Here is a 21,190-nt window from a genome sequence, read left to right as displayed (position 1 = left end):
CCTTTCCAATACACTTTGTGAAATTGAGTCTGTGCAGCCTGTGTTAGTATACTTCATAATTGGGGAAACTCTTTTTTTTTTTTTTTTTTTTTTTTTTTTTTTTGGCAGTAATTGGTTGCTAAAAGTAAGAAAGCTCTGGGGTTTGCCTCTAGGGCTTCCACACATAAAGAGTTTTGAAAGTACTTCATTATCTCTCCTGGTCAGTTCTGTGAAATTAAAACTGTTTCTTTCTTTTTCTTTGAGGAAGTGGTTTGAAAGCAGGGTTCCTAGAAAAAGTCTGTGCATATGTGATGTGTGTATGGGCATGTGTGCCTGTGCTCATGCAAACATACACATGTACACATAAAATAATGTAACCCTGGCTTGTCATAGACATCACCGTCACTGAAGTCAACACAAAAACACAAACTTGAAGCACATGGGATTTGACCACCAGCAATTAATTTTATTGAGGCATGATAGTTGTCCAGATATAAGTGGATTTCCCAAGTTCTTCAAGAATGATTTATTTTTCTAAACTTACATGATGGAAATCAATCATAGTTGAGGGATTTGCTAAGATAAGTTCATAAGTTTTGGAAAGGTGTCCAATTGGTCAAACTGAATATAATTTACAGAACTTGTATGTTATTTGGAAAGGCCATAGATAACTAAGTCACTGTACTTTATTATCTGTCTTTCACTGCTTCATACATCTTTTTGTTCTTGTCTCTTGGGGATATACATGCGCATGCACAGATGGGTTCTGCTGCTGCCACTGCATCCCTTCCTGTGAATTTACCAGCTAACCTCTTCACACTGATGGGCTCCCAATAGTTAGTTCTGGGGCAAGGCTCATGGGAATTAATTAGTAAGAATACTACAAGAAGACAGCTCTCTCCCTGCAAGCCATTGAGGGCCAGTGTTTCCCTGTAACATAGTTATCTCTGGCAAAAACTATTTTCCAAGAACAGCAAATGTTAGTGCAGTCCAAAAAGGTACTTAAAGTTTTATTCAATAGAACCACAGGGGTTGGAAGAAATTAAATGGGGCTCTTCTGTCAAATTTAATCCTTTCGATTTTACCTCTGATGCCTCATATTGGCTAATGTGTATCTACTTTAATGCTGCACTTATCCAAGTTAACTATTACTGCACAGTTAATATTTTAACTTTTACTGGCTATCAGAGCAATACAGAAGATCATTCTTTATGATAAATCATTAGAATAATATACCTTAAAAATAATACCTTGTGGAAGTGGTTTTAGAATATGCAGAGACTCTCAGACTTGATAGCCCATGGTAAAGTTTAAAGTAAAATAACTGAATGAAGAAAAAACCTAGACTGGTTATTTATGAGTATTTATACTTTATGAGGAAGGACAGAAGTTGTCTTCAGAAAGACTTATACATGCTTTCTGTTTATATCCCTTCATTCATAATGTAAATGTTTTATATTCTCCCAATAGCATTATGCTAAGAAAAACAGCCATTACATCTTTGGTAGGTGAGGGACTTCTCTAAGGATAAATGTATCCCTGACAACCAATGTAATGACCTTTGCCATACTTGATCCTCACTCTCTCCACACCACTGGACTTCATAACACAACTCTAAACATAACCTTTTAGTTAAGCAAAGCTGCACCGTGTTTGCACATAAAGATCTCCATTTCTGCCTGCACAAGTGAAAAGGGGAAAAAACATATATACATCAGTGACTGCCCTTAGGAAGCTTCAGGCCCACAGATGGGGTCCATGCTCTGAAAACTTCACTCACTAGCTAACAAAAACTCTATCTCCTGCTTTTCTGCAAATAGCATGGATAGACTAGATTACAATATCTTTAGAGAAGCTAAAATAGCATTCAGAGGGGAGATTTATAGTGCTATATTCATCTTTTCTCACAGAATCATAAAACTCATAGTACGGCAGGCAGAGAATCCATTGCAATCAAATCACTAAAGAAGGCAGTAGGAAAGAGAGCTTGCTCAATTTTACTGGGAACAGAGAAGGGGGACTTCATCCAAAGATTGATTCTTTTATATTTCTGCTAGAATTTTTCTGTTACTGTTAAAAAAGAAAAAAAAACCATCTTTTTATTTCAAATAATCTTCAATATATGCCATTCTACACTATTATTATGGAAACTGAAAAAATTAAAAGACCCATAGATTGTCTTAATGTATATGTGAGTATATAAAAATAGTCCTTACTCTGTCCTTCTCTTCAGGTGACAATTTCACTGACTGCATTGTCTCTTTTGTCTGAATAATGGTCCCAAGCAAGTGGATGAATTTGTCGCAAGGAAAACCATCTTCATTTCCATTTCCTCCATTTCCATTATGTCCTTGTTTTGATAACTCTTCACTCACTGGGTGCACAATGCTTTAAATTGTGGTTTCAAATGTGCTAATGCAAATTCCAAATCACCAGTGTCTGCAGAGAGGGATGGGAAGTTCAGCCCCAGTGTCAGTGCTCTTTTAGGTGCGGTATCACAGTGTTATTTTAAGGTCAGCACTATGCTCAGAGAGACTTTACAAAGAAAGTGGGTTACTTAGGTAACTGTGTAATGTACCTAAACACGATCAGCTCTGTTGGCAGAATTACCATCAAATAACAAGGGTAGGAATGCAAAAATAAAAGAGTGCAAGAATAGATTTAAAAGAAATAACTCACACATTTCTATCTTCAGGCTGTAAGATCTTACCTAATACTTTGTCAAAAGAACAAAGTAATGAAATTTTAAAGTTTTTACTACAAATACCTTGTATCTCCAAGGGAATATTCAGTGAAATACGAGAGAGGTTTTAATACCTGGAAGCACAGCTGCATTATAGTGAGGTCAATTTAGGAGCACTATTGAGACTCTAGGCCATAATGACTCCATATGGAGTCGGACAGTAGCTAAGGTAATAAACTTTCACAGTGTGATTTCTTTGCTCAGTGCAATACTCACATAATTCGGCAGTTACTCATCTTTCATTTAATGGAGAGGGCTTTTTTCCTCTTTTTTTAAGAGCTACCATGTGCTCATTCTTTCCTCCTCATCACGGAAGGTTTACATATCCAAAGAAAACATTAACTGAATTCCCAATGAGAAAGCTCAGAATTTTATGAGTGTCTGAATGCTGTAGAAAAGGAAAATTCCTCAGTCCTCGACCCTTACACAAAGATGTTTCCGTTTGTCTTAGACACTGGTGTTAAATGGATATTGGCCTTAGTTTCCAGAGTAATAAGAAGACACTAAATGCATTTGAGGACAGAGAAATAAGAAATTGGGGACAGCTGCGGACAGCAGATTTGGGACACTGGTATCATGTATGTAACAAATCTTTATTAATAAGTACATTAAATCCCATATTTTTCATTTATAACCGCTGCATAATTTCCTGTTAACACTTCATGTAAATTCCAGATAAGGTAATAATTTTTTTTCAGAATTCTATTTCTGTTTCATTATATGTTCTACACTCTGCCCCACAGGTCAGTTGCATGATTGAAGTTTTATGCCTCATTAAAATTCCCCTAGTTAAAACATGGAGACAGAATTTTGGTAATTCCTTTCTCCACAACTACAATTAACCATTCCGCTGGATTCCTGTATTACTGCAATCCAAGTTTAAAAATTACTGTATGGTGAGATGGTCAAGGGGTCTAAATGTCCTAAACATAAGGCTCTTATCTTCCTTTGCTCCAATGGCTGAAAAACCCTGCACCACCACCTCCCAGTTCAGTATTTCTAGCTAGCAGCTGCTATCAGAAACCTAAATAACAAAAATATGCAAACTTGCACACTAATTCCCTTTGGAGATAGATCTTGGCTGCAGCCCTGTCATAAATCAGAGAATTTCGATATGAAATGAGGCAAGCAGCTCTAATCATTTCTGCATTTCAAATTGGATCACTGGCTCAATCACTGGGCTTTTTTAAACTGCTTGCCTAAGAGCAAATGTGAGGCGGGAGATAATTCTGAAGAAATCTCTTCTTTTGTGGCCGTAGAACTCTTTTAACTGTTTCAAGACTGAAGGCCACATTTCAGTGATAATAACATATATCTGCTGCGAGAGATATGGATCCTTAAAGACATCTTCCCTCTCTTTCAACTCATAGAATTCCATCAATATCTGCATATATTATATATATTAATGTATGTGCATGTGCATATGGGTGTTGTGTGCATAAAAAGAGAGGGAGAGAAAAGAAGAGAGAAACATCTGACATGTAGCCTCAGTATATTTCCCTTTAGAATTTTCTCTTCTGACTTGGTGTGGGTTTCAATTGCTGCAATGACAGTATAGTTAACTTTGTACACATATACCCAGGCACTTTGGAAATTTATTTAACGATGAAGGCAAAACTGAAAAGTAACCCTCACCTGCCCAGCGTCTGGCTCAGAAATAAATCAAAAAAATAAAATCAAGGTAAACAGAGGTCCTCAATAATTGTGTATGATATCCAAAGGCATCCTCCTTGCCCACCAAAGTCCTGAAATTCTCTTTAATTATACTATTGATTTTCTATTTTCATGCCTTATCTAAACTCTGAAAACAATATATCACAGAAATTACGCTTACAGTCAATTACTGGGCAAACAGCATCCTCTTGACTCTCTGTTTTTCTGTTCAGGGTATCCCCTCTTTTTCACCCAAATGATACTACCAGCTTGTTACAGTTTCAGCGTCCTCACTGCAGTGCTTTGAAATTGAATTTAACTCTATTATCAGCAGGCTTTTGTAATCTCATGTAAGCCTAATAGTGATCAGATGGAATTTTACAGCTAAGCTCCCTGCATTTTGAGGACTAATTTAAAATATTTATAAAATTTTTGGTTTAGACAGTTAAAAAAAATATTCACCTTACAAGGTTTTATTGTCTGCTATTTTCACCTCCTAACCCCTCATACTCTATTTTCTTTCTGGGAGCTGCATACATAGTTTTTGATATTTAATTGTCTGTTAATAAAATTTAGTAAACTGCTTCATTCAACAATGATCCAGACATTTGATTTTAGTATCACTGCACCATGCTAATTATGTAGTCATAAAACAAATAACACTGTTTTAGATTATCTCATCTAACTTTGAAAATACGCTGGTAAGTCCGAGCATGCCCAAACTCTGCATTGCCTGCCACACCTGATTCTGTCAAGGTTTAAAAATATACCTGTTTGTGCATATATGTATGTATTCTTTTCGGACACCTTGACAGCTACAAGGGCCATACTGTTGATGTTCTCCTATTCTTCTGCCATGTACACATAAAAGGAAAATCTAAAGAACTCCTGTCAGGATTGTCAGAGATCATGCTGACGAGCCCAGCTCACCAACAGACATGTCCTTGCATCTAATGACACATAATGCTGAAATCTGGAGCCAGCACATCCATGGAGTTCAAATGATGCTACAGGATCTACCATAGTTCACCCTGCTTGGTAACAGATTTGGCGTACATAAGTAAGCCTCAGAATTCATTCCCCCTTTGCCTGACTGGAGTTCGGAAGATGGACAAACCCAAAACTGATCTGAGCTTTTCAGAAACCCAGGCCTTTAAGCACAGTGACACTGGCTTGGGGACTATCCATGATCATGCTCAGCAGCTGGGCACAGCCTGCAGGACCTGCAAAATCAGGCCGCAAAGCAGCACACCTAAAACCAAAGCCCAGGAACACTAACAACCAGACTGACGGTAAGCTTTTACTCTTCTATTCAAAACAATACATTCAATGTTAATACATCAAGCCTCATGGGGTCTTGCCCGTTAAGTTTGAGGATTTGAATCTCATGAATGCGGAATCTGCATTGTTCTCAGTGGAGGTCACTTTGCTGTGCATGTAGGAACACGCGGGTTGCTTCAACAGCTTACAAGTGTAGCAGAATTGTCAAACTCATTTTGAGCTCACCTCTGTTTCCTCTGTGTCTCAGGGCATGCAATCCCAAATCCTTGTGGTTCAGTGGGGAGTTAAAGCCATACCCTGATGCTATTTCAGGAGTAGAGCGATTGGTGCTACTTCTCTAACTCGTCTAACCACCGCTGACGAGAACTTACAATAACCTTAGCTTATTCCACCCACCCAAATGAGATTTTTCTGCTCGAAAAGGGGCCAAACTTCACACATCAGCCCATATTATAGGAGAGCGGCCCTATATCACATCTGAAATTCCTCTCCAAAGTACAACACGCATCATGATTTAAGTCATTAAGAAGGTGCCAGCAAAAGTTCAATTGAGCAATCAGTAGTCTTTTAATGTATGTTATCATACTTTCCTCTCTCTCCACCTTGGTTTAAAAAGGCCTCATGATTAATGTCACCTTTCTTCTAAAAATGTTGTGCAAACAAACAGTTCACCGTAAAGTTTTAATTTTAGGTTAATTTTCTGATAGTATCTATCTCTTTGCTTACATTTAAAATCAGTGTCCATTGAAAAAAATTAAAATTCAATCGAGACCACACTGAATGTTTAAATGTGACCTCGGGCTGCTTCTAGAGAACACTAAATGAAGGTAAATTGTAATGGTTTCCGAAAAACATCTGTTTTCATACAGATGTTTCTCATAACCACTGGCTGTAGCATGGTTGTAGACAGGTGCATAGAGCTGCAGTATGCCACCAAGTTACACATTTTTTCTCCAGGGATAAACTATATTTTTTACTGGTTACCTTGCTGCTGTTGTTTTCCTTGTCGGCACAGCAGAGTTGAATAGCTTCTTTGAGCCGAGGTGCATAACAGCTGCTCAATTATTAAAACTCAGTGTGATGTTACTAAAATCCCAGTAGTTGTAATATAATGAAGCATTTCAGGTTTCACAATCCTAAAAAGTATCAATCCAATATCATAATAGAGGAGTTCAAGCAAAAATCAGATCTGAATGGAAATTACCTCCTCTAAACACAGCCCTTTCGACACTTTCAGGAAGGGATTTTCTTCAGGCATGGGACCCCAAAGCATTTTGGAGGCAATTTCCCACTTGGTGGAATAGGCTTTTTATAGCTCCCTTCTTTTCTCCCCCCTGACTTCGCCTTTTTAATTCATATATTCAGAGTAAAGAAAAAGCTCACAAAAGACACGAGGACCAGATACAAACACAGAGTTTTTTCTCTACTGGGGCAATGCCACACTGGGACATCACTGCACTGAGAGAAGATTTAAATTTTACTGTATTTCTTGTCTCAAACATTCATCTGTTCCCTTCACAAATGGAACAGAACCACTCCCATCATGCAAACAGCTGCTACAGCACTTGTACTAGCCATTTGTCAATGGGAACTGGGTTTAAAACACCTAAGAAAGCGCTTCTGAAGAAACTGCTCCAGTGCAATGTGGAGGATTTAATGGAAAAAAAAGAAAGCCATATATTTTGGTGATAAGTCTTCTATTCTGATTCCATGGTATTCAGTTTATTCATAACTTCATAAGAAAATCTGTGGGCTTCCATAAATTCCATGTGTCTTTTGCTGTGACAATGCTAAAACGTGAAATTTCTGGTAAAATAAAATATTTCAAGATTATATATATATAATTATATACATGTGGGGTTTCTTTTAAATTACAGAAGAATGTGATCATTTCTAAAACAACAGTTAAGGAAATATGAAAGCATAAAGGGGGAAAGGATTGAGTTTTGTCTCTGAGAAAGAAATAGTGTACAATGGGCAAAATCAAGGTCTGCTTCTAAAGATATAAAAATCCTAAATTTAGGGTTTTTTCTTCTGCTTGTGTCTGAGATATTGAATATAGAGGAAACATATGGAGTACTAAATAAAATGTGGAAAAATTAAAAAAAGTGGAAAAATATTGAAAAGACAGTATCTACAGAGTGTAAGGATTTCACAATGTCATGTCAGTACTGTCTCACTTTACATAGTATTTTCCCTTTTAGAGTACATATTTTATTATGTCACTGTTTAGAATACCAAAATAATAGCATGTTTTACTAATTATTGTGTTGAGTCCTGAATGTTTTAAAGTTTAATTATGCACAATTAATATCGAATAGAGTTGTATTCCTTCATTGAAGCTTTTACGAGGGTTGCGAATAACCCATTTATTGCTCTATTCTCTGCCTTTCAGGGCTTCAGGTACCATTTCCATCACCTTGCACTCACTGTTAAAGGCACAACCAGACAGATCAGCAGCTCCCCCGCCCATTCCCCTTCTCACAGACAAGGTACCCATAATCTTATTTTGTACTTTGGAGAACTTGTTGAACAATTGTTCTCAGATGATATACATCTTCTCTTTTGAGTTTGTTTGTTTGTTTTTTAATCTGAAAAGCTGCAAAACTGCTTTAAGATGAACCTCAGTTTCACAATTAAAAGTGTGTGAAATTCTAAACCTTCTCAAAATAGAAACACTTTTCCAACTTGTTCACAAAGATGAGCATAAAATGAAGGCAAGAAGGTGTGTCATACTCTCAGTCTCAAGGAAAGCATTGCCAGCATTGCCTACAAATTCCTAGATAGGCATGAATAGTGAGATGGCCATCTCTACTTGAGGTGTTTCCCCAAAACCTATCTTAAACAACATCTTGTTTCCCAGTGCACAGTCAGTTAAGATGTGACAAAAGGAAATTTGATTCTCAATAAAGACAAATGCCTAATGAGTGATCAAAATGCAGAGAAATAAAGTGCACTACTCAAAGTAAATGTATTTTAAAAATTATATAAAAGGTTGAAAGAATTATTCCAGCATCTTAATTTCCATTAAGGATGAACAACAGTAACATTACATTTTCCTGCAGCCTTATTCGCTCAGCCAAAAATGTAGCTAAAGGCTTCTGAAGTAAGGAGATTCAATTAAAAGAAGCACCTTTTTTCCCATTCAGATCAGAGGTGACATATTTCTTTTAATGTTCTCTTTTGAATGGTGAGAAAGAGAATAGTACTTTATGATAAAAAAGATTTTTTCCTCCTTCTGCTTTCCATCTCTGCTTCATTTTACACAGGAATCTTTTCTCTTTACAATTCAGTGCAACATGTGTAAACATGGATTATACCACATCAGAAACCAAGTTAGCTATCTCAAGAGAATTTGTATCTCTGCTGTGTGTAAGTAAGCAGATTAATTCCTAGATCAGGCATTACCTAATGCATTTTCAATTCAATTTCTTCTTTTCTTTCTGCACACAAGATCAGGGAAGTGGGATTATTTTATTAATTTAACTAATATTTTGCATGTTTTCTCTGTTATCTTTCTTTCCTCCAAAATTTTTTGTTAGCTCCTAGTGAGTGATTTAGTACGAGCAAGGATGTGTAAAGACAAGAGACCTAAGCCCTCAACACCTTACAGAGAAATAAATGGCATAGGGAGTGACACACTTTTCCTCCTACTACACTACCGGGAATAAGGAATTCTCACATATTTCAAACCCTGATCCACAGCGGCACATCCTGCCTGGGGTAAGCTCAGTTATTGTACAAAATTTAGGAGAAGATTATTTATTCATTAACATTTATGCTGCTTTTATGGAAAATCTCAGAAGTAAAGAATGAGCCAGTCTGGTTTTATTACAGCAGTGCCTGCTAGCGCTGTTTGAGGTAAGGGTCTGTCAACATATCACAAAGGCATGGAATTTACTGTGTAAAATCAGTCCACTGGCCCATCGAGCCTGCTAGCATGCCCCGGCTAGCACCCAAGTCTGATGCTTAAGCAGAAGATGGCACAGTAAGCCCTTCATACATCTGACTAATGTTAAACTTGGGCAGGGGCAGAGGCAAGACATTCCTTCTTGCTCTCTGCAGTGTTCACGTAACGCCCAAAGACAGGAGTCGATTATGTCCTCGTAACTAAGAAAGTAACAGACAGTGATAAAAATATATGGATTCTTTGTAAGTCAGCCCTGCAACTAGGCACAGGAACGGGTGTGCTACAGTGAACAGAGAAACTCATCATACATTTCAATTTTACACAAAATTAATATTCAGTCTTTTTTTCCCCCCTTAAAATGAGCTCAAAATCATTCCAACCAAGGTACTCTAAATTACCTGTTTAGGATGGAGCTTCAAATTAGGAAGGGCGAATACTTGAGAAATGAAAAAAATGTCTTGAAGATCAATAAGAAAAAGGACAGAGAAATTAGAGAAAGGAGAAGGAAACACAGCTGAAACAGTGAACAGGGAGAGATTGTAAAGTGAGGAGAAAGGCTAAGTGGTAATTACCAGAAACATAAACAAGAGATAAATATTACGAGATGGGGTAAAGTGAAGAGTTAAGGGAATCTATGTAGCTGAAAATGAAACTGCATGGAGAGAGTTGTTGGGGTGTGGACAGAATAGCAGGAGGAAGGCAATCAAAGCCATCAACAGAATTTCCTCTTTCCACAATGCTCCAGATTCTCTACTGTTTAAGACCCTCAAGTTCTGCATTCCAGGTGATCTCACAGAGATATTCAGAAGTTGAACAAGATGTCATACAGGGGTGTATGCACGAAGAAGGGAACAGCAGAAGACAGGAAACAGTAGAAACTGTCAAATACATTCCTAAAAAATCAGCCAAACAGGCCAATAAGACGGGGGGAAAAAAAGTAGGAGTAATATCAATGGCTCAAGTTGATGTAGATCTCAAGGTATTTAGAGAGTTTTTGACCTGAGTTAAGTATAGTAAGGATTTTTATACCTCTTGAAATATGTTATAGTTGGTATTTCTCCTATACAATACTTTTCTTCATCCAAACCTGAACTCATCCTTGTCAGTATCCACACAAATGCAGTAATAATCTATAGTGCATACCTTACACAGATGTAAGGTGATCCTGTTTGTATTCTAAAACTCCCCCTGCCACAGAACAACTCCACCCAAAACCAAACAAACAATCAAAAAAAAGAAGCAGGTTTGTTTGGGTTTTTTTTCTAAAATGAGTAATTTTTTTTCTCCCCAGACGTTTGTGAAATTAGTTATTTTAGTTGTCACCCCTTTCGGAGAATGATGTTCATATCTAAAGTTAAAATTAATACAAATGACTGAAGAGGCACAGCCTCATTACAAAGGATTTATACACAAACCCTCTTATCAATACCAACCTCCTAGTTCTTAGACTCCTAAAGACAGAAATATGGAGCTACAAATAACATTCATTTCCCAATTACTATGCCAACCAGCTCTTTTATTATAGACTGTATTTGCATTTGACTGACTGGCCTATTGGAAACATAGTGCTGCTACACCATCATCAAGCATTTTCTCTTTTTCAAAGACATAATCCAGACTATGTGCACCAGTGCGCTATCTGTTGGTTTAATCATTCCTATACATGATAAGGGATCCTACTCTTTGCAAATCTGGATTTTTGTTAAATACCTTCATGTTCCAATTTTAACCTATCGGTCCTGAAATTATGGGAATTCGTTGCAGATTAATTGTTTACTGGACTTATGCATGAGTCTACTTATTTTCTATTTTTATAGGTGGTACATTTGAGAATGTGTTCAAAGGAGCATTGTTTTGTATTTACATTTTCTTTACAGTTAGGATCTGCATATAATATACATAAAAAGTTTAGTCTTCTTTTATGTCATAAATTGTTGTGAACAGCCAGAATCCTACATGCCTACTTTGCATTTACAATTTTTACATAAAGAGTATAAAAATTAGTTCAATTCACAGGGTGCTAATGTACAACCCTTTTGGTGTCTGATCATCATTCCAGGGAATAATTTTGTAAGACAGGTGTTTGTTTAACCTGTAGGAAACCTGAGACCTCCAGAGTGCTGTCAAGCAGGTTCGTTCATTTCTTTGTACCTTATCTCCCATTAGAAAATATTTCCTGTTCTTTCCCTATAAATTCTCCCAGGAAGGGATTTCCTCCTTTTCCCATCTTGATTCAGACACCATAATAACAACAACACGATTATGTGTTTTGTGACATTTAATAGTCTAGTCTGGATACCAAGAACTTCTTGGGGCAGAAAGCACAAATAAAAAAAAATAAAGTTATAGCAATTAAATTACCAGAATGCAAATAAATAGTCACAAATACTGTTCTCCATTATTTATGCAGACATAATTGATTTTAATCTTCTCTTATTGTTTCTCAGTCTAATTGTTTCAGAGTCAGATTTAAAGTGAAGCTCTGACTGCACTGGCATACAAGTTTAACAGAAGGTCGTACACATGCTGTATGTGGCCAATGCTGGGAACTAAGGAATCGAGTAAGAAGAATATTTTGCTATTATAAAAGTAAAATTATGGCTCTTCCTAATTCTTTATATAGGGAGAAAGGAAGGATATCTATGGAAAAAATCCAGCTTGCTTCTTCAGATATATACAATTGTCTTAATGACATTTTTATTTTATATGTATCTGTGAGTAAGGCAGAAAACTGTAGTGCTCTGCTTTGCATTGTGTCTAAAATTATACTCATCGTGGTTTCAGAACAAGAAAGAAAAGTCACCTCTCCTGCCCCACTGAAACATTTGGGGTTCTACACCTAGTACACTGGGGTCAGAAATATGGCACAAAGACTTCTGAAATAAAAAAGGGCAAGTGAAAATTGTGATAGTCCATGAATTTGAAAATATTTCAGAATTAAAACAACAAAGAAAGAAATAATGAGAAAAAATACAGTTGTTCAAAACATCAACATTTTAAAGAAATCAATGTTTAAATATTAACAATTCAAAATTCTACTGGTACATTGTTTTTCAGTGATATTCATGATAAATTATGTGACTAGTCTATTGAATGCCATATTGTGGAAATACATGTATGGGAAAACACCCATTACAAGAAACACTTTTGAGATGGACACAGATTAAAACAGAGTAAGAAAATTCTGTCCTGCATTGTTACAAAGATTTCTAAAATCTTGAAATATTTCAAATTTCTTTCAAAGATCCACTCTTCCCATTTCTTTCAGGGATGACTTCAAAATGGCTCTGCTCCTCCCTCTACTTTGCTACAACTAAAATTTAAAGTGAAATCTACATCTTCATTATTTATATTATATCCAAAAGTAATGCACTATTCAATGAAAACATGTAATGCCTCACTTTTAATGGGCAGTTCAAATACCCCTATGCACATCTTAGAGGGGAAATTTTTAATTTATATAAATCCACTTTGATGATTTTTTTATTTCAATTGACGGTGCTTCTCTATATGTTGTTAAAAGAGTAAGCAATGGCATTTAATTGAATCAAAAGGCAATATGATGATAGTGAGTTCAGTCATGCTTTTACTGTTAACACTGGTGCAACGATTTATTCATTTGCCATTCCACTTACTTTTGTTTTCGAACAACCATAAATTACAGTTACATCTCTACATAGCTACCAGGTGGCACATATGTGATACTGGTAATGACATATATATATATAACTAGAAGAGATCATGACAGTGTATATGTTCTATTCCAAATCAAAAGCTTTCTGACTTTGTCTAGTGAAAACTATCACTCCTGTCATGTGTATGTTCAACACCATCATAAATTTAGTGACTGGTGTGTCAAACGTGAGGAGTTGCAATCAAGTTGAGAACTGTAAAGAAAATTCGAGTCAAACCACAAGAAGTTAGAGGTTATGATCAAATACAGTCAGTGATGAGTGGTATTATCGAAATGGAAATGGTTGGTAAACACTGCCCAGGTCTTAGCACATCACTAGTATTAGCAGTTTATCTAATTAAAGGGCTGGGCATTCAAACAGACTCTCATGTAATGAAAAAATATGGAAATTTCCAATTTTATTTTATTGGTTTTAATTCTACACTGGAATGATTTAAGATTTATTAATATATTACTTGGAGACTTTTTCTCTAGACCAGTCTAGTGGTCATGGCATGTGCCTTGCACTTGAAGCTATGCATGAGCCCCTTTGATGCCAACTTCCGGCACAGAATTAGTGTCACTCATATTTTGCAGTCCTGTGATCAAAACAACGGGTGATTCATTATAAATTTTTTATTTGTAATTTATCCAGATGGACTTTTTTATTTATTGGAGAGTAAAAATTAATGTTCTTAAGGAGAAAGGGGCACTGCAGCCTTCATATATGCCATGCAATACCCTCAGGACTCTGCTTTGGTTTCTTTAACTAAATCTTGAAAAGTCTTATAAAAAGAGTAACCATATTTTTCAGCAAAACAACATTATGGTGCTTTGTGTTTTCCGACTGTTCAACTCCACCAGTAACCATAAACTGCTGGCACTAGTGCCAAGTTTGTTACAGAGAGATTAATGTTGGCAGCACAAGAGCTTCTGAGCTTTTTAAAATAAATTTGGCACTAAGCTCTAAAAGGGTTCATCATCACTGATCTAGATTACATCCTTCTTTATCAAGAAATAAGTTTCAAAATTCCTATCTAAATAATACTCCTGATTTATTTGTGTTTTGTTCCATTAGATTAATGCATATAGGAAGAATTCTCTGAAGTAATCTGCAAATTCACTGCATTTTTCATTCACTATCTCTAAATAACTCATGTCTGCAGCTTTAGTGTGATGTAACTGTTATTATACTAATCTTAATTATCACCATTTTAGCTTTTGCCTCCCACACTTGTTGTCATTGTACTCATGTCTGGTTTAAAAACAGGACCTAAGCTAGCTGAGGCCAGCAGCTGTCTTTTTAGTATCAGGTTCAGAGTCTAGCACAAAGGAGCACTAGTTCCCAACTAGAACCTCAACATGCTGCAGCACTACAGATGTTAAATGTCATAATAATGATTGTATCTTCCTTACACAGCGATTATGAACAAAGCTGTACATCTTTCAAAGAGCTCTTGTTTTTACTTTTCACCAGCAGCTAAAGCAAGCAACACATTTCCATTACAAGATGAAGCTGTACAATCTCATCCAACAAATGATCTCACTCTGACCCTCACACTAACTTTGCTATTACGCAAAAACAGGCACATTTTCCAGTATTGATTCCAACTAATGTCTGATCCTAACAGGCATGATCTTATCGGGGCCCCACTATAATAGAAGGAGTGTCAGAGTTAAACAGAATAGGTTTAGATAAGATCACAATCTTCCTCACCATGATGTGATGCTATCATTGAGTGAGTATAGTATTTGAAGTAATTATCATTAATAGATATTGGCAATAGGAAGAGTGGTCACTGCTAAGATCTAAACAAATTTATGCATGATAATAAAGCAAGTTTTATCCCAACAGTGGATATGTTATACGCCCTAAGAGACTTTGTTGCCTTTATTTTTTTCTTTGAAATTATAGATATTGAATCAAGAGAGAAATATTGAGGAGCAATGTCGCTACATGGTTTTTTCTGTACCTTCTGTTTTGTGGCAAACTGCCACTTCAGCCTTTCTGCTGCTTTCCTGATGCCTTCATTGACCAGATGTCTCATGATGTGTTGCGTGGACAGACCCTGGTCCCAGGGTTTGCCTGAAGAGCCATGGCCAAAGCTGATTTCATGGCGCCCTTCGTTGTTAGCCAACAGTGGAGCAGCAGTGACCTGTCAGACAGGAGGCGTGGGAAGCAAAGGGTCATCTTTCTAGACTTTGAGCCCTACAGCTGTTTCCTTACTTTAACTATTCTTTGCAGGAATATGGGCAGTGCCACAGTGGGCTAGCCAGAGGACTGGTCTCTAAGGCAAGTGTGGGCTGTGGCAAAAGCCACAAGGTTGACAGTCATCTGGCTTGGTTTGGTTTTTGCTTCAGCATTTGTTCTGATTGTAGTAGACTTTCTGCATTCTCAGAAAGATGATGGTACTGTAAAAAGGAACACCCGCTTTGATGTGGCAAATTATACGTGAAACTCTTAAGTCTTTCTCCCCCGAACCTGTCAGCATGTAAGATCAAAATAGCACAGAACAAAAATAATAATTTATAGCCCTGGAAAAAATGTTATCAACCTAGGAAAACTGAAAACACCAATATAAAAAAAAAGTCAGTTCATAGTTATGCATGTGCTTTTTGTAATGAAACAGCAGAAGCATAGCTAAACTTTCAAAGCCATATAAAAATAATACATAAGGAAAGGGTGTAAATCTAAAATCCCCTTAACTATTCACCATTATAAAAATAAGCAAGTGTGCATGTAGAACTAAAAGGGCACAATCAGTATTCCAAGAAACAATGTTGTCTCTGTTTTTCTGATAAAAATACTGAACTCTAATACACTATTTTTCATTCTTACAGACATTAGCTAATTAAGAAATTAAAAAAAATTTCTAAATTAATAGCTTACTTGCCAAGATTGCCCAAATATTGGTCTTATACATAGAAACCTACAGGCAGCTTTTCTACTTATCTTCATGTATTTGTCTTCTCAAATGTGTGATTAACTCCAGAGCACTGAAATCTTTTTGATAATCACTGAAGATGAATGTATCAGGACAATCAGCAGCATATGGAACACAGAATGCTGCCAGATGTTAACACACTAAAATAAAGCAGAACCATCCGTGTACTCTGTATCTTGTCTAAAAATAATATACTCATTGACCTTAACCCTAACAAACCAGTCCCATCTTCAAGGTCATATAAAATAACAAATATTTATCTTCTATGGAGAGGTTTATAGAATGTACTTGCAGTGTTCAGTGTCACAAAATGCTAAGCCTACCTCAGCCTTACTCCTTTGAATGAAAGCTTGGGGTGCTCAGCACTAAGCAACATCAAGTCCTAAGTGCATTATTAATCACTGTTGGAAATTTGCGGTCATTGTGCGTTCCCTTTCATTGCTTTAAATTTTTTTCAAAGACTACACATGGAAGCAGAAAAACATCTAGGTAGAGTAAAAAATACAGGCATATAATTGTGATGTCTAACGCATACTTCATTTGGAAGAGATTTGCAAATGCTCTATGTTGCCTTGAAAGAATAACTTCAGTCATCTTTGTTATCCCAATACAAGTGCAAATATCAAGGTAGCATACTGCTGCAGCTCTCATGAGCCTGAATACCAGGCTACAGTGGGTCATGGCAGCAAATATCAGCCCATCAATGTCTTCACTTCCTCATGCCTTTCAACCATCCCAAAGGAGACACTCCTGTCCAACAGCACAGCCAGAGAAACGCAGAATACAATGAGAACATCACGACTATTTTGGAAGAGTTCAGGAGACCTCACAGTTATGGTAGTAAGAGTGAACAAACAGACAGTTAAGCATCTTTGGTATGACTGATAAGGAAATGATTATTTAAGCTTGAAAAGGCCATTTAATCCCAAGTACACCACTAGCCAGAGCAAGCTAGTAGGTGCTACTACAAAGTCACTTAAATCCTGCAAGAAGTGCTAGCAATTGGCTTGGAAGAGGGAATGTGAGGAATGTTAAGGAGGCACAACCACATCAAGTGGTCTCACATTTATGAAGTCAAGTTTGAAAACATGGCTATTCCTCTTACTTTCCACAGCCGAATGTGGTGGTGGAGGTGGAAGTGGTTTCAAAAGTAATCAGTGCGTGTGCAGTCATTTACTGCACACAGGTACTGTTTCTATATTCATTTGAGATTTACTAGCACAGAAGCAAAAAATGAGCTCTGAGGATGCCAGTGATGCCAAGAGCCTCTCGGAAATATTTCCACATCCAACCCATGGTGTGTTCTCTGTTTTTCAGCCTGGCTAATCGGGGCTCTGGTACCTGATAGTGGATGACTGACTATAAAAATCAAGATTCAGCTTACTCCCTGAGGCCTGCTGTACCGCCAGATCAAAGTGCTTACACTTGGCAACCTGAAAATCAAATACCATTGCTGTCACTTCAAAAACGTGTGAAACAGAAGCCTGGGACAATGATCCTTGTAAGTTAGACAGTATTCCTTAAAAAAAGAGATACAGAAAACTTCAAAACAAAGTCCTAAGTAAAACTGAAAATAATGTTTTGAAAAAGCTACACTGACTCAATATTTGGCTATACACAGAATGTTAATTCTAACTGTAGTTAGCTAGAAACTGGATTGGGAAGGGAGAATATTCAGAAGAAAAAAAACCTGCAGGCAGTTGGGAAGGGACATGCCAAAGAAATATAGCAGTTACTTCCTTATCTCTCAGCTAGCCCTTGTTATATTTCAATTAGATTTTGAAAACGGTATCCTATACAGTGTGACCAACTGTCTAGCTTCCTGTAACATCCCATCTGCCATCTTCTATAAAAAACAGTGTCTCATTCTGGCCTTTTAAAGACAATCTTGAAAGATTTTAGCTACCTGCAGGCATTTCTGGGCAGCCGGACAAGCAAAGTTGGCTGCAGACATTTCTCAGCATCAAGGTGCCAAAAGCCACAGAGTCATCTGGTCCTTTTACTTCCCCCACACCACAGTTCAGCTGCACCTACACCACTCCTCTCGTCTTGGTCCAGCCTGTTCTTAAACACACCAGCCACAGATTTACTGCAACCTCCTGAATCTCCTCCAGCTTTTCAGTCCCATTAACATTAGGAAGTTCTTTCTTGTATCTAATCTAAATCTTCCCTGCTGTTACCTTGCTGGAAGGTTCACTTAATGCAACCCATCATGTCCTTCCGTGGTCCATGATCTGGGTGGATCCAAGAAGTGAAGGAAACCCTCTACTGTGGAGGCATTCAGGATTAAGATGGTATTTTTGCTTGGAGGAGGGGACCAGAGTGAGAAGGAAAACAGGAATATGATAAAATAGTGGATCCCAAAAGAGAAAAATACAATTTAGAATGTAACAAATATAAACAACAAGACCCAATATTTAATGTAGCAAATGCAACCACATCCAAGAGGAAAAAACACCATAAAAGTAAATCAGTAAGACTAAGACACACTAGGAGGTCTACTGCAGAATTAAAAATTAGCAATAGTAGAACCAGCCAGCTTCAACACAAGCAGAAAAGAAAGAACTAAGATATTTTGGATCTACTATTGTTTTCTGCTTTATTGCTCTCTTTCCTTTATGCTAATTTGCCCCAGTTTTCTTCCAAAAGTGAGGACAACAGCTTGCAGGAGGGGGAGAGAGGGAAGGATCCTTCCTCACCTCCCCAGCTTTGAGGCACACCTCCCTCAGCTCCCCTAAACTTGTCTTTAGTGTCCTCACACATGGCAGGAGTTCCAGATTTGTGTTTAAAAAAAGTGGTCACTCATCCCCCAGATCAGAGACTGTCATGTGGAAAAGAAAGCTTCAAAGAAGAAAAAGTATTTTTGGAAATGTGAGATGTTTATAAATAAATATATAAATAATAATTATTAACATATATGAAGTTTCTATTAAAAATAATATCTTCTGTGCATTTCAAATATCAAATCAAATGTCAAAAACAAGATATAAAAACTAATCTGTGACAGGGAGAATTTTAAATTGTAAGACATAGTCTCAGAGTCAGAATAATCTACATAAACTATGATGATATCTCATAGTTATGCAGTTCATTCTAAATGCATCAGTAGTGTTCAGAACGCTACCCTGCCCTTACAGTACAGAAAAGGCAGTATTTTGTCTATGCAAAACTCAATTATTCCCTAAGTATGTTAAAAGAGCTCAAAAAATTATAACTATGTTTAATGATTCACTAGTTATAAGGCATTTTGTAAATACATTTAAACATTTCCCCTACTCTCTAGTCTGTGGAATACACAATAAAATGCATTAGTGAAAAGAAAGGGGATAAAAGTTTTATTAATTGGTATTCAGTTATTTAAGATGGGATATGAATATCACAGAATCATTTAGGTTGGAAAAGACCTCTGAGATCACTGAGTCCAATCCGTGAATGATCACCACCTTGTCAACTAGACCATGGTACTAAGTGCCCCGTCCAGTCATTTCTTGAACACCTTCAGGTATGGTGACTCCACCAGCTCCCTTGGCAGTCCATTCCACTATTTGACCTTCACCCTTTCTGTGAAGAAATTCCTCTTGATGTCCAGCCTGAACCTCCCCTTGCAGCTGGAGGCTATGTCCTCTCATCCTGTCGCTAGTTGCTGAGAGAAGAAACCAATCCCTACCTTGCTACAATCTATGAAACAATATAAATATGAAAGTATATAAAATCTGATGGGGCTATGCATATAATTCATCATGTATGGGATATCAGGACACACCAAAAACCTCTATAAAATAAATAATATCATCAGGTAGAGTACTAGCTGTGCAACCCTTCCTCTGCTGCAACCGGTCTGGAGCTGGTAGGGAGGGTAAGGACAGCAAATGATGGTGTCTCCCCTGCTCTTTGCTCTGGAGCCCCAATGGCTGGAGCTAATTGTCTTTTGAGCTTCTCTGGAGCCTGAGGAGCCACCACAGGATGAGACTGACGAACTTTTTCTCCTGGCTTGATAAATGAGGCTCAGGACGTTTACAAACTTCCCTCAGCACTGAATTTCTCAGGTCAAGTTCTGTATTGCCCATATTTTGGTGGTACAAAGTGGATCTGCTGCATGCGGAAAAGGACACATTTTGCTACTGGCTATGTGATACTACAACATCATTAGAAGAGGAGCTACAGCTGAACGATGATTTTTAGGACATAGTAACAATCAATACTTTCTTCTGACTAGAATGTGCTATTTTTATATAGTCACAATCACTTATATTGTGTGTATATATATGTAGGTGTATACATATACTTATTTTTTTTTACTTCTTTATGTTTACCTATATATTCATATATATACCATACTTTCACAGAACACAGTTAATTTGGCTGGTAATAAAACAACCAGAAATACCCTTTATTTCTATCATTTTTGAAAATTTGCACGCTACTTCTCTCGAGCATATTCAGACAGAAAAGGAAATGATCTTTGGAATTTTGATCATTCCATCACACTGTATGGGATGGCAAGGAGCCACTGTCTTAAGTGAAATCACTGTTCCACTCCTTTATTTGAAGTAATTTTTTAATTTAAATGAAGATAGACAATTATTTCAAATATTGTTATTGTTACTATGATATGGTACCTTGGCCTGCATTTCTATTACCACAAACAAATTTTGGCACCACCAAAACGTGAATTTTCTTTTCACACCAAAATTTTCTCTACAACACACTTTCATTCCAAACAACTGCCCACTATTGCCTCTGTGAATCTTATGGAAAGCACCCTTGATGTTTTCATAATCCTATGTATTTGTATGTCCAGACAGCACATCTCGACAACATACTGAGTGGAACACAAGTGCTACCACAGTTCCACAGGCAACAGCATCACAGTGCTTTTTTCCACTACCAATGTACTCTAAGGCTAACTACCCTTGGGCAGGTATAGCTTTATATGTAATAGCCCCAAAAATACCCAGGAGTGTCCAGGACATTTTATTTTCAAGTGCTCAAATAAAGAGCACAAG

General features: G+C 37.1%; 1 protein-coding gene and 1 long non-coding RNA gene across 7 annotated transcripts in view; one reads left to right on the top strand and one right to left on the bottom strand.

The window, feature by feature from the left end:
• ZFPM2 (zinc finger protein, FOG family member 2) overlaps nt 1-21,190 on the bottom strand; it is a 308,046-nt gene that overhangs the window by 130,425 nt on the left and 156,431 nt on the right. The gene's annotated exons all lie outside the window — the stretch shown is intronic.
• Nucleotides 10,431-17,733, top strand: LOC113986129. 2 transcript variants are annotated; one of them, XR_005565915.1, is made up of 4 exons: nt 10,431-10,545; nt 11,626-11,697; nt 12,014-12,127; nt 17,502-17,733. It is a non-coding gene; the product is annotated as an uncharacterized LOC113986129 (long non-coding RNA). The 2 variants fall into 2 exon arrangements; XR_005565916.1 differs by lacking the exon at nt 11,626-11,697.

Source organism: Pipra filicauda, unplaced genomic scaffold, assembly GCF_003945595.2.
Source record: "Pipra filicauda isolate LSUMZ 115617 unplaced genomic scaffold, ASM394559v2 scaffold57_size4234018_pilon, whole genome shotgun sequence".
NCBI classification, from domain to species: Eukaryota; Metazoa; Chordata; class Aves; order Passeriformes; family Pipridae; genus Pipra; species Pipra filicauda.
Note: the sequence above shows the minus strand (reverse complement) of the source record. Positions and strands in the feature narration are given on the sequence as shown.